Source organism: Mus pahari, chromosome 13 (genome assembly GCF_900095145.1).
Source record: "Mus pahari chromosome 13, PAHARI_EIJ_v1.1, whole genome shotgun sequence".
Lineage (NCBI taxonomy): Eukaryota > Metazoa > Chordata > Mammalia > Rodentia > Muridae > Mus > Mus pahari.
Genome location: NC_034602.1, coordinates 27,757,278 through 27,769,393, shown reverse-complemented (window position 1 = coordinate 27,769,393; position 12,116 = coordinate 27,757,278).

The window sequence follows — 12,116 nt, the reverse complement described above, 5'->3', positions numbered from 1 at the left end:
GGCGCCGGGCCGCGGGCGGCGGCGGCGGGCAGGCGGAGGCGGCGGCGGGCGCTGCGGCCGGCCGGGCGGGGGGCGCGGCGCGGGGTCTCCTCCCGGGCTGGGAGGGCGGGGCGGACGGGATCTGAGGGGCAGCTGCTGGCGAGAGCGACGCGAGTCCACCGGGCCCGGTGCCGCCGCTGACCAGAGTTAAGAGTCCAATATGGCGGACACAAGGGGAAAGGGATCCCAGTTTACGTCGGGGGAGGGGGGAAGCGGCGGCAGGGGGAGGGGCGCGGGCGGCCGCCCCCCGCACTCCGCCCTCCCGGGCGGCGCGCCCCTGTCCTGGGACCCCGCCCCCGACGCCGCGCGCGGGGCATGCCGGGAGCTGTAGTTCCAGCCGCCCGCGGCTCCGCCCGGGCGCGTGGGGCGGGACCACGACTCCCGTAGGGCCACGCGCAGTTAGTCGTGCGGAGAGAGGGTGGGCCTAGGGTGACGTCGGGAACCGCGTGGCCCTGTGGACTCTGTAGTCCGCTCACGGGCGGAGCTGGAGGCGGGCGGGGTCCGAGAGGGTCTCGCAGTTCCAACTCTGGAGGTCTCCCGCGGATCCTTCGGTACAGCCTCCAGCCAAAGATCCAAGCTCTTGCCCTGCTCGTAGTGGGCCCCGCTGACTTTGGCCCAGTCCAGGTTCGAGCGTGCCCCTTTCACCTGTCGCTGTGTGACCTTGGCCTATGCCGGGGCCAGTGGGAAGAGGGCCGGCATCCGCCGACTGGTAATTCGCTGCATCTGCGCTGACAAGGCCTGCAGTAAGCAGGAGCCTGCCTCACTGCCTCCTCGCTTCTCTTTAAAGTCTCGATACTTAAAGGAGCGCTTCCTCAAGCCATCGCCTGTGCTTTTCATCACTTTCCACTCATCACATACCAGGAGGACTTTAGTTTAGGACAGAATTCTGGGCCACTACCTAGAAACCTTGTTCCTTGGCTCCCTGATTATCGCCCTAGGTACAAGGACCCAAACCAAAGGGTTTCCGCGCTTCGTACCTATTTTGGTTCCATCAATGGAACCAAATGCTGTCAGGCTTAGCATTGCGACGTACAGACATGTGCTCCTGAACCATCTCCTATTACCTCCTAGTCATCCTGGCCCAATCCAGCAATTCTGACCCATTTTTCACCCCAAACCTGAGCAGCCCAATGTGATGAACCCCGTTTCAATGACTACCTTCCCAATAGAATGCAAGTTCCTCACACAAACAGGTCTTGGATAGCCCTGATATTGAAATGGGTAGGATGCCGGGCTGGCTCTCCCTCAGTACTCCATAGGTGGGCAGTGTGAGGACCACCCCTTCCCTCCGTTTCATCTAAGGAATCCAGTTGAATGCCTCCCTTCTCCCATAACCACTTTGCTTTCTTCTGTTCTTGGCACATTGGCATGGAGTTGACATTTTTAAGTGTCATCGGTATCCTAGAGGATACAGGATATAGAAGTGCTTGCCTCCCTAATCCCAACCCCTTGCAGGCAAGGGGCTGGGCATGCAGCACTCCAGTAATTGCTAGATGAATGAATGACATAATAATGACCACTTGTCCAGCAGTGCAGTCAGTCACTCTCTGTCATACCTCTGTTCACACCAACACTCTCCTGAGAGGTGCTATTAGCCATAGTCTATGGATAAGAAACAGGTTTATAGGTGCTAAGGATGTTGCCCAAAGCCACTCTAATTTTCAGAGGCAAGGCCCAGATTCTAGTTCAGGTATAACTTTGGGCACCAGCATAGTGTATGTACAAAGACACTTTGTTTCTAGAGCAAGTGAATTCACAGAATCTCTTAGGCTTCAATAAGGAGGCCAAAGACTTTTTTTGTTTTTGGTTTGGTTTTTGTTTGTTTTGTTTGCTTGGTTGGTTGAGTTTTTATTTGTTTTGGTTTTCGTTTTTGCTTTTCAGTTTTCAGACATCATCTCACTGTATACTTCTGGCTGGCTTTGAACTTGATATGTAGACTATACTACACTCAGAGATCCTCCTTCCTCTCAGCCTTCCAAGTTTTGGGACTAAAAGTGTGTGCCACCACCAGCTTTGTTTTATTCTAACCACCGGGGAGAGCCATGGAAAGCTTTTCAGCAGGGAATGCCAAGGAGATGCATACTTCCTTTTGTATATTTTAATTTTAATTGAATAAGTGCTTGCTTGCCTGTATTTATATGTACCACATGTATACCTGAAGTCAACAGAAGGCAGAATATCATATACATAATATATAGTGTTTTATTATGTAATATATAACGTTTATATTATATATTATACTTACAAATATGATTTATGTGTAATATAATATATAATCACACATATAAACATATATATATACATATATATAACCACCATATGCATATTATATGATGGTAATGACACATGCTTTTTATCCCAGCACTCGGGAGGCAGAGGTAGATCTCTGTGAGTTTGAGACCACGCAGATCTACAGAGTAAATTCCAGGACAGCCAAAGACAGAAACCCTGTCTCCAGAAAGAAAAAAAAATTAAATAATGGGAGATAAATCAACGTAAACACCATAACTATCAAATATGCCAGTAGGCAAGCATGCTGTCACTGAGCTACACTACAGCCTGAAAATGCCCAGGTATGACACAGAAAGGAAAGTTATATGACACAAAGTTGGGGAAAAAGACTGCCCTGCCACAGGAGCATAATCTACCTAATGGAAGCCCCACCTGCTCATAATCCAAGAAGCTCAGGGACTCCTTACCAAGATAAAAGAGCAAAAGCAAACCTGCACTGAAATCGATCTTAAGCAACCTTACAAGAACATCGAAGATCTCTGACAGCTCTCCCGTGAAGCTAACTACCCCGCAAACCAGATTATTATAAAGAAAAACAAAACTAGAGAATAAGTTACTAGCGTGAAAATTGTGCTGAGACAATTTAACTACCTTAGAAGTCCTGATCCTCCTCCTCCTGTAATTCTAGGATTAGATATAGAATTCTAGGATTAGATATAAAAGTTGAGGTATGGTCATCTTTTTTCACAGTGTTTTTGGAGCTTCTATATGTTTTATGCTTTTAGCATATGTCTGTTCAGATTCACCATCTTTAAAGTATTCAAGAGCCACTCAAGGCTTATAAATATCATACTCGGGACTCTCTTATTTTTAAATCTCACTTTGAGACAGAATCTTACTGTGTCACCTAAATTGGCCTTAAACTCATGTTCCAATTGTCTTAGCCGCTGGAGTGCTGAAGTTATAGACATATGTCACTGTACTTAGTTGTATCTGGTTTCTTTAAAGAAAAGAAAAAGGTCTTGACTATTCTAGATCCTGTGTGTTTCATAGAATTTTATTTTATTTTATTTTTTATTTTCATTTATTTATTTATTTTTTGGTTTTTCGAGACAGGGTTTCTCTATGTAGTCCTGGCTATCCTGGAACTCACTCTGTAGACCAGGCTGGCCTCGAACTCAGAAATCTGCCTGCCTCTGCCTCCCAAGTGCTGGGATTAAAGGCGTGCGCCACCACCGTCCAGCTTTCATAGGATTTTATAATAAGCATGTCAGCTGTAGCAAACCAAGTATCAGTTTCAACAGTGTTTGCAACATGCAGAACAAACGGTGTGACATCTGAACAGTATTGAGAAGCTGGAGAGGTGGCTCAGCAGTTAAAAGAACTTGCTCTTACAGAGGACCCAAGTTTGGTTCCTAGCACCACAGGGTGGCTTAGAACTGTAATGCTAGTTCAAGGGGATCCAACACCCCCTTCTGGTTGCTGGGGCACTAGGCATGCATGTGGTACACAAATATGGCAGACTCAAGAAGAAACAAATCTTGACAGGGCTTCTCTGTGTAGCTCTGGCTCTCCTGGAACTCATTCTGTAGACCAGACTCACAGAGATCTACCTGATTCTCTTTCTCAGTGCTAAGATTAAGGGTGTATGCCACCATTACCATGCTACAAATCCTTAAATAGTATTGGGTTTTGAGTTAACACCCAGAGTGGCCTAGAAATTGCAGTCATTTTATGCTGGGGATTACAGGAGCATCATGCTTTTAGCTATTTGGCTTCCTTAAAAAAATACTTAGTCATGTGTTAGTGTGTATGTGGTTGTTTTGCCTGCATGTATGTCTATGAACAATGTGTACGCCCATGGAGGCAAGAGGAGGACATGGATCTCCTGGGAATGCAGTTACAGTCGTGATACACCATGTGGGTACTGCAAATTAAACCCAGGTCCTCTGGGTTTAAAGAGTAGTGTCTTTGTTACTTTTCTATTGCCCAGACATAACACCATGCATGACCAAAAAGGTTCTTATTTAAAAAAACAAACAAACAAACAAACGAACAAAACAAAAATGTTTAATTTGGAGCTTCAGTTGCAGAGAGGTAGTGTAGGCGTAGATTTTCAAAACCTGCTTTAATAAGGGTTCTTATACACTTCAATTCCCCTTCTAGTCCACCAACCAGAGGTAGGGGAGAAAGATGGTAAACAGCATAAGGGGGATGTAGACCTGTTTAGAGGTAGTTCTTTGGGGAAAATTCCAGTTTTCCTTGTCAGGATATCAGCAGTCCAGTCCAAACCTTCAAACACAAGTCAGTAGCCTCGGTTCATTCCAATCGGCAAACACCAAACATGAATCAGTACGAGTGGCTCTATCCAGAAGAAACTAAAAGGCTCTGCTGAATCAGCGTGAGTCCATGGAAGCAGCAAAAAGCAGCTGGAATACCACAAGAAGTTGCCTCTCTACGGCATATGACAAGCAAATATCAGCAAAGACCAGCAGAGTGTTGCAAGGTGTGCAAAAGCAAGAGCATCATCAGCAAAGACCAGCAAAGCATTCCAAGGTAAACCAATGCAAGAGTGCTACGGCATATGACAAGCAAATATCAGCAAAGACAAGCAGAGTGTTGCAAGGTGTGCAAATGCATGAGCATCATCAGCAAATTCCAGCAAAGCATTCCAAGGTAAACCAATGCAAGAGTGCTGTTCACTGTATGTTGGATTCTATTTATACTCTTGCCAAACATCACACATACTCTCATGTATCTACTTAAGCAAAACATCCTCTTTAAGATAGCTTCCAGAAAAACATCACATGACACAGCTGGGTCTCCAACTAAACCAGAAATTTCCACTTCAAGGTAGAGTCCTGGCCTTCTTGGCTGAGAGCATGGCAGCAGGCATAGACAGACAGGTACTACTGGAGCAGTAGCTAAGAGCAGTAGCTAAGAGCAGTAAACAGAGCTAACTGGGAATGAGTTGGGCTTTTGAAGCCTCAAAGCACAACCCCATTGATAGCCTTCTTCCAACAAAACAATATGTCCTAATCCTTCCCAAACAGTCCCACTAACTAGGGACAAAGGATTTAAAATTATGAACCTACAGAGGCAATTCTTGTTAAAACTAAGACAAGCAGTAAGTTCTGACAACCACTGAGCCATCTCTCCAGTTTTGTTGATTTTTAAAGCTTATTTCATTTGTCATGTGTGCACACATGCATGCACATATCCACATGACCTATATACTTGCTCAGTATATGACTTGTGGGGATTGGTTCTCTCCTAATACCACATGAATCCAAGGAAATCAAACCTAAGTCCTCAGGCTTGGCAGCAGTGCATTTACCCACTAAGCCATCTCAAAACCCAGCCTGACATGTTTTTATACTCTATCACAACTTACTTTTTGTTTTTTAATGTGTATGGAAGTTTTGCCTCCATGTATTTCTGTGCACCATCACAGAGGCCAGAAGAGGCCATCAGATCCTCTCAAACTGGATATATTGTTGTGAGCTACAAGTGGTCTTGAACTTGAACCCTAGTAGTTGGGGTGCATTGGGTGATGGCTGTCTTTGTATTAAATTGTTAATTCTGTACCAGCAAAGAGCTGAGTACTGGCTGGATTTTGCTATTGTCAGTCTTATGGTTCATCACCAACCTCGATATTGTAAACATACACCTTCCTCACTTGCTGACTGGCTAACTAAAGATCTGAGGTCAATAGCTAAGGTAGGAAGAGAAGGCGGAACATTCCAGGCAGAGACAGGACTGTGGGAGAAGAATTAAGAGAAGGTAAGGTTGGCCAGTGTAACAAGGAGGAAGAGATTAACAGTCCACGTGGCAGGATGTGGATTAGAACAATCGGGTTAATTAAGTTAAACAAGCTAGCTGGGAGATAGCCAAAGACATAATAAAAATTACTAAGTCTCTGTATCATTATTCAAATGCTGGCGGGTCTAAGAAAGTCCAGAAATACCTGGTCCTCTGGAAGAACAGACAAAGTTCTTAACTGCTGAGCCATCCCACTTACTCCTTTAATCTTGAAATGTATAAGTCACTGACATGAACTATATTCAAAATGTTGTAGAACTATCACTATCCATTTCTCAATGTTTTCTTTATTCAACACAGAAACTCCGTATCATTACAGAGGTGGTTTTTGTTTTTGTTATGATTTATTTATTCATTTTATTTATGAATACTCTATCTGCATGTACATTTGCATGCCAGAAAGGGGGATCAGATAACATTATAGATGATAGTGAGCCACTATGCAGCTGCTGGGAACTGAACTCAGGACTCTGGAAGAGCAGCCCATAAGCTGAGCCAACTCTTCAACCCCACAGTTTGCTTCTGTTGGAGCTCCCTATAACTGTTATTGTAATTTCCTCTACAAATTAGCCTAATCTATGTATCTTTTTTTATTTTTAATTTAAATTGTGAGAGATGGTCACATAGATCCTCTTGGTCCCATCTCAGAAATGGTGGAATTACAGGCCTGTGCTACCATGCTAGGCAAGATTTCATCTTTTATTTATCCACTCATCTAATGGATATTGGAGTTACCACCATCAAAAACACTGTGAATGCTAAGAACATTTGCACATAAGTACATTTAGCCTTTTGATGTATATACATAGATGTATACTACTGACCTATAGCTGTAGCCTGTACCTTTAATTTTTTTCAAACCGCACTTGTAATGATGGTTCTTAAACGATTTAACTTCCCTTTTAGCCCACCACCCACCAGAGGTAGTGGAAAAGAAAGGATGGGGGCAAGTGGACCTGTTAGAAAAGTTCTTTGGAGCAACTCCCATCTGTGTTGTCTGGAAATTGGCAGTTTAGTTCAGTTCATAGGTTAGCAGGTAGCTCGATCCACTCACAAACACCTCATGGATACACAAGCAGTCCAGTTCAGTAGAGTCAGATTTGCAACAAGGGTAACATGACCCAGCTGAGACTGCCAGGCCTCAGCCTCGGCCCCAGTCAGCAGGAGGAACCAGCCTGAACACCAAGAGTTCTCAGCTCTGCCTCTCTGAGGGAAGCAAGAATCAGCAAGGAGCCGGGCGTGGTGGCGCACGCCTTTAATCCCAGCACTCGGGAGGCAGAGGCAGGTGAATTTCTGAGTTCGAGGCCAGCCTGGTCTACAAAGTGAGTTCCAGGACAGCCAGGGCTATACAGAGGAACCCTGTCTCGAAAAATCACAAAAAAAAAAAAAAAAAAAAAGCTGTACCAGCAAGCTCCATGGAGTCCTATTTATACCCTCCAAACATCATGTGTCTCCCACGTGCCTTGCCTCAGCACATGCATCCAATCAGCCCAAGTCCTTGGAAATTGCAACAAACTAGTACTGCAACAGTTTTTTGGTGTTTCTCTCTATGGAGTTCCAACAGATGCAGCTCAACTACGAAATGTAAGGTGGACCAATACATGCATGTCATTAGTGAAGTATCCTTCATCACGTCCTTTCACATGTTTGTTTTTGCAGAACATCCTCTCTCCTGTGTCTGCTTCAGTGAAACGTTCCTTCACAAGTCTGCCTTAGCATTTCACTGGTGTCCACTTTAAAGAAATTTCCTTCACATGTTTGCCTCAGTAAAACACCATCCAAGTGACTTTCCAAAAAACCCTTAAATTTCCACTTGAACAGCCTAATATTTAGCTTCAAGAAAAAGCACCTGACTGTTCTCAAGAGCAGATTCATTGTTTAATATTTGCACTAGAAATAGACACCTCCAATTTCTGTTTTTGTTTTGTTATTGTTGCTGTTGTTGGTTTTTTTTTTTTTTTTTTGGCTTTTTGAGACAGAGTTTGTCTATGCAACTCTGGAACCCTGGCTGCCCTAGAACAGCTTTGTAGACCAGGATGGCCTTGAATTCAGAGATCCACCTGCCTCTGTCTCTCTCAAATGCTGGGATGAAAGGTGTGCACCACCGCCACTACTTGGCTAATTTCTGTACATTCTTGCTAACACTTCTTTTGTAGCTGATAAATGTCATCCTAATGGATGTGAAATACATTATGGTGGGATTGGTTAATATGTCACTAGTGACTGGTGACTTACATATCCATTTGTGGGGTTATTAATGTCAACTTGATAGGATCTAGAATCACCAAGGAGACAAGCTTCTGGGTGTGCCTAAGGGATTGTCTAGTAGAGATTCAAAGGGGATGACCAACCTTGTGGGCAGCACCAACTGTTGTATAACAATTTCCTCTGAGGTTGAAACATTTTAGGGCTGGAGAGATGGCTCAGTGGTAAAGAGCACTGACTGTTCTTCCAGAGGTCCTGAGTTCAATTCCCAGCAACCACATGGTGGCTCACAACCATCTGTAATGGGATCTGATGCCCTCTTCCAGTGTATCTGAAGACTGCAACAGTGTACTCACATATGTAAAATAAATCTTTAAAAAAGAATTTCATCCTGTAGGAAAATTACTTAAACAAGGAAAACAAGTTCAAATAGCTTCAGGAAGTCCCTGTAGTTGATTAGATTCACCAGGTCCTACTCTCCCAATGAACCTAGCTGCAAAGAAGACTGATCTCATATAGGCTAAGCTATGAAATAAGACAAGCTGCCGGGCAGTGGTGGCCCACGCCTTTAATCCCAGCACTTGGGAGGCAGAGGCAGGCAGATTGCTAAGTTTGAGGCCAGCCTGGTCTACAGAGTGAGTTCCAGGACAGCCAGGGCTACACAGAGAAACCCTGTCTCAAAAAACAAAACAAAGAAAAAAAAAAAAAAAAGAAAAAGAAAAAACCTCTGCAGCAGCAGAGGTTGTTTGGTCTCTGTGCTAGAAATGCATCTGAGGCCAAGGCGGCATCCAGTCAGAACTTGTTTGTGTAAAGGAGCAGTTGTAATGAGAGATACAGCTAGCATCCTCTATGTTAGCCTCTGATCTGGCAAGTAAATTAGATAAGAGGATGAGAAGTGGTAAAAGCATTAAGAGCCTTCAACTCCAACCTTTAGTCAAAATGAGAGAGAGAATCTATAATCCACCATACAGAAGGGGGCTCTTACAGTGGTGATCTTACAAGGTGATCATGAACTGCTTAAATTAGAAAATATTTTTAAGCAATAAAAGAGCCTGTTGCCTCTTATACGGCTGTAAGACATGGGAGCAGATGGGATCCATCTGACTGTAGTGGAGTCCAAAAGAACTAAGTAAAGTAACTACATATCCTCCTTTAAGGCAAAGGCTACATTTATGACCTGAGACAACAGGCAGAAAGACGGTCCCTAGTGGACTGGCTTATTAAAGTCATTAGAAACACTGAGTTGTCTCCACCTGAGGTCCCCACAAATAGCAGGGGCTAGAAACCACAGAGGAGAAAAAGACACTAATGAAGGAACTAAAAATAAGAAAGCTTTGTTTGAACCCCAGTTCATCAGGCCAGACAGAACTATGTTCACAGAGGAGCTAAAGAATAGGTTGATCCAACAGGGGACTCAAGGCTGGTATGGGGCGTCAGTGGCTTTACTGAGTGAGCCCTTTGAGGGGGTAAGGCTTTATAAAGGAGGAGGCATTGGCCTCAGTGACTTAGGCCACCATGTTGTAAAGTAAAAGAACCCAAAAAAGATTTTTTTAAAAAATGTCAAAGCAGAGGAATGGGCTCAAATGCGAATTTATGTTGACCAGATAAAAAGCCAAATTCTGTGCTAAGGAGCTTCTGAAAGAAGCCCGAAATAGTTCACAAAATGCATTAATGATGAAAACAGATAAAGAAGATCAAGCCTGTTTCAGGAGTGGATACTTATACCCCAAGAGGAAGAAGAGTACATTTTTATCCCACAAGAGGTCATGCAAGGGTAGAGATGGTTTGCCCAGTCAGAAACTGTAGAGAGAATCTTTGGTGTTCTGTGGGGAAGCATCAATTCTCAATAAAAACCTGATGGCCTACTAGCAAAAGGCAGGAAGGAAAGGTTGGGAGTGTCAGGAGAAAGATTGGAACTTGGAGGTAGTCAGAGGTGGGAGATTCACCCTGGACTCTGAGGAAGTCGGATTCATGAAACTGAGAAGTAGCTAGCCCGTGGCAGACACAGAATAGTTAAAGTTGCAAGCTAGTTGGGGAATGAGCCAAAGCATATTGCCTGGCCATTTGTTCATAAATAAACCTACGAGTCATTATTTGGGAACTGGGATGCAGCTGCAAGTTACCAGGTACAAAAATCTCCCCCAACTGCCAGGCATGGTGGATGGAGGAACAACAGCTACAACTACATCCACAGTGTCAACCCTGGGCTATTCACCCAGGGAGCCATCAGCTACAACAGGGGATGGCAGGGTCACCTTTGGCCCTGAGTAGAGCTGAGTAGATTAAGTTAGGTCCACTAAGTTCATCAGAAACAATTTAAAAAATGTAGAGAGGATCTGTGAAAGAGCTCCAGGATAGGGAAATGCAATGGCTTGGGGAACATTTCTGAGAGCTACAGGGAGTGATTTAAGTTAGGACCTCCCATCCATGATTTGTACCCAAGTTTGATCCATGGAGAAAATAATTGATACAAATGGATAGAACCTTTCCATGTTCTATTAGACCTTGAGAGTATTATGTCCAACTTTAGTATCTTTTTAGTTGTGACTCATTGGGATCACATGACAGAGAGCAGATTAAAAACAGGCATTCTGAGTACTTCAAGGTTATCTTTGTTTTTGCTGACTTTTGTTATGGGATGGTGGTACAGCATACTGCATTGTCCTGCCTTTCCTCTAATAAACCCACCATTTACTATATAGATGACATGATGCTAACCTCTGAGTGTTTTACAGATTTCAAAAGCCACTGGAGAGACAACCAGGTGCAATGATACTTCTGCTTACCCTACTGGGGCTAATTAAAAAGAAAAAAATTTCAGATGGTATGTGGGTTAAAAAGAACACTCCCATAGGCCATAAGGTACCTGACTGAAAACAACAGTGCCAGGGGTGGGCTTACCTCCTTGGGAGTAGTTAGCCAAGAAGGCCCTGAGGCGCCAGAATCAAAGCTATTGCTACTGCTGTTGGTTCTACGCAGAACTAGATAGTAACACCCTAAAGCTAAAGATATCACACACTTTGATTGCGGGGCACATAAAAACTAAGCTGGGACTAAACTAGAAATTGCCACCATATCAGCTGGGGCAACACAGGTTGCTAATGGAGAACTGTCACCAATGTTTGCTCAGCTCTGGACCCTGAGTGCTAAAATACCAACATGCCAGGCAGTATGTAGTTGGCTTGTACAATCATGACTCTGTTATCTCGAGTAAGACCAATAGCCTTCTGACTGGATTTATGGCCTACTCCCCAAGAGGGAACTGACAGCTAGTACTGTAAACCAGGCCAAAAATCTGAGGTTGGAGAGTCCCAACAGGCAAACAACTTCATTGTTTTACTAAATGGATGTGATGTGACTGTCAAACTGCCTTCTAAATATGTGCTCCCATAGATCACTGTTGTCACCCTCAGCTCATAACCAACCACTGGTGATGCTCTGAAGAACAAGTTTGGCTATGAAGAGGGCTAACTCTAAGTCAGTGGTTCTCAACGTGTGGATCAAACAACTCTTTTACAGGGATCATCTAAGATTACAGGAAAACAGATACTTACATTATGACTCCTAACAGTAGCAAAATTATTTATAAAGTAGCAAAAAAAACCTTTAGGGTTGGGGGTCACCATGACATGAGGAACTGTATTAGAGGGTCATGGCATTAGGAAGGTTGAGAACCACTGTTCTCAACCTGTTATATGTAAATATCTATAGTCACCCTCTCTAAGGCTCAAATTTCATTACAAAAGAGGGAGAAGAGAGGGGGTGAGGGCTAGAGAGATGCCTCAGCAGTTAAGACCACTGATTGCTCTTCCAGAGGT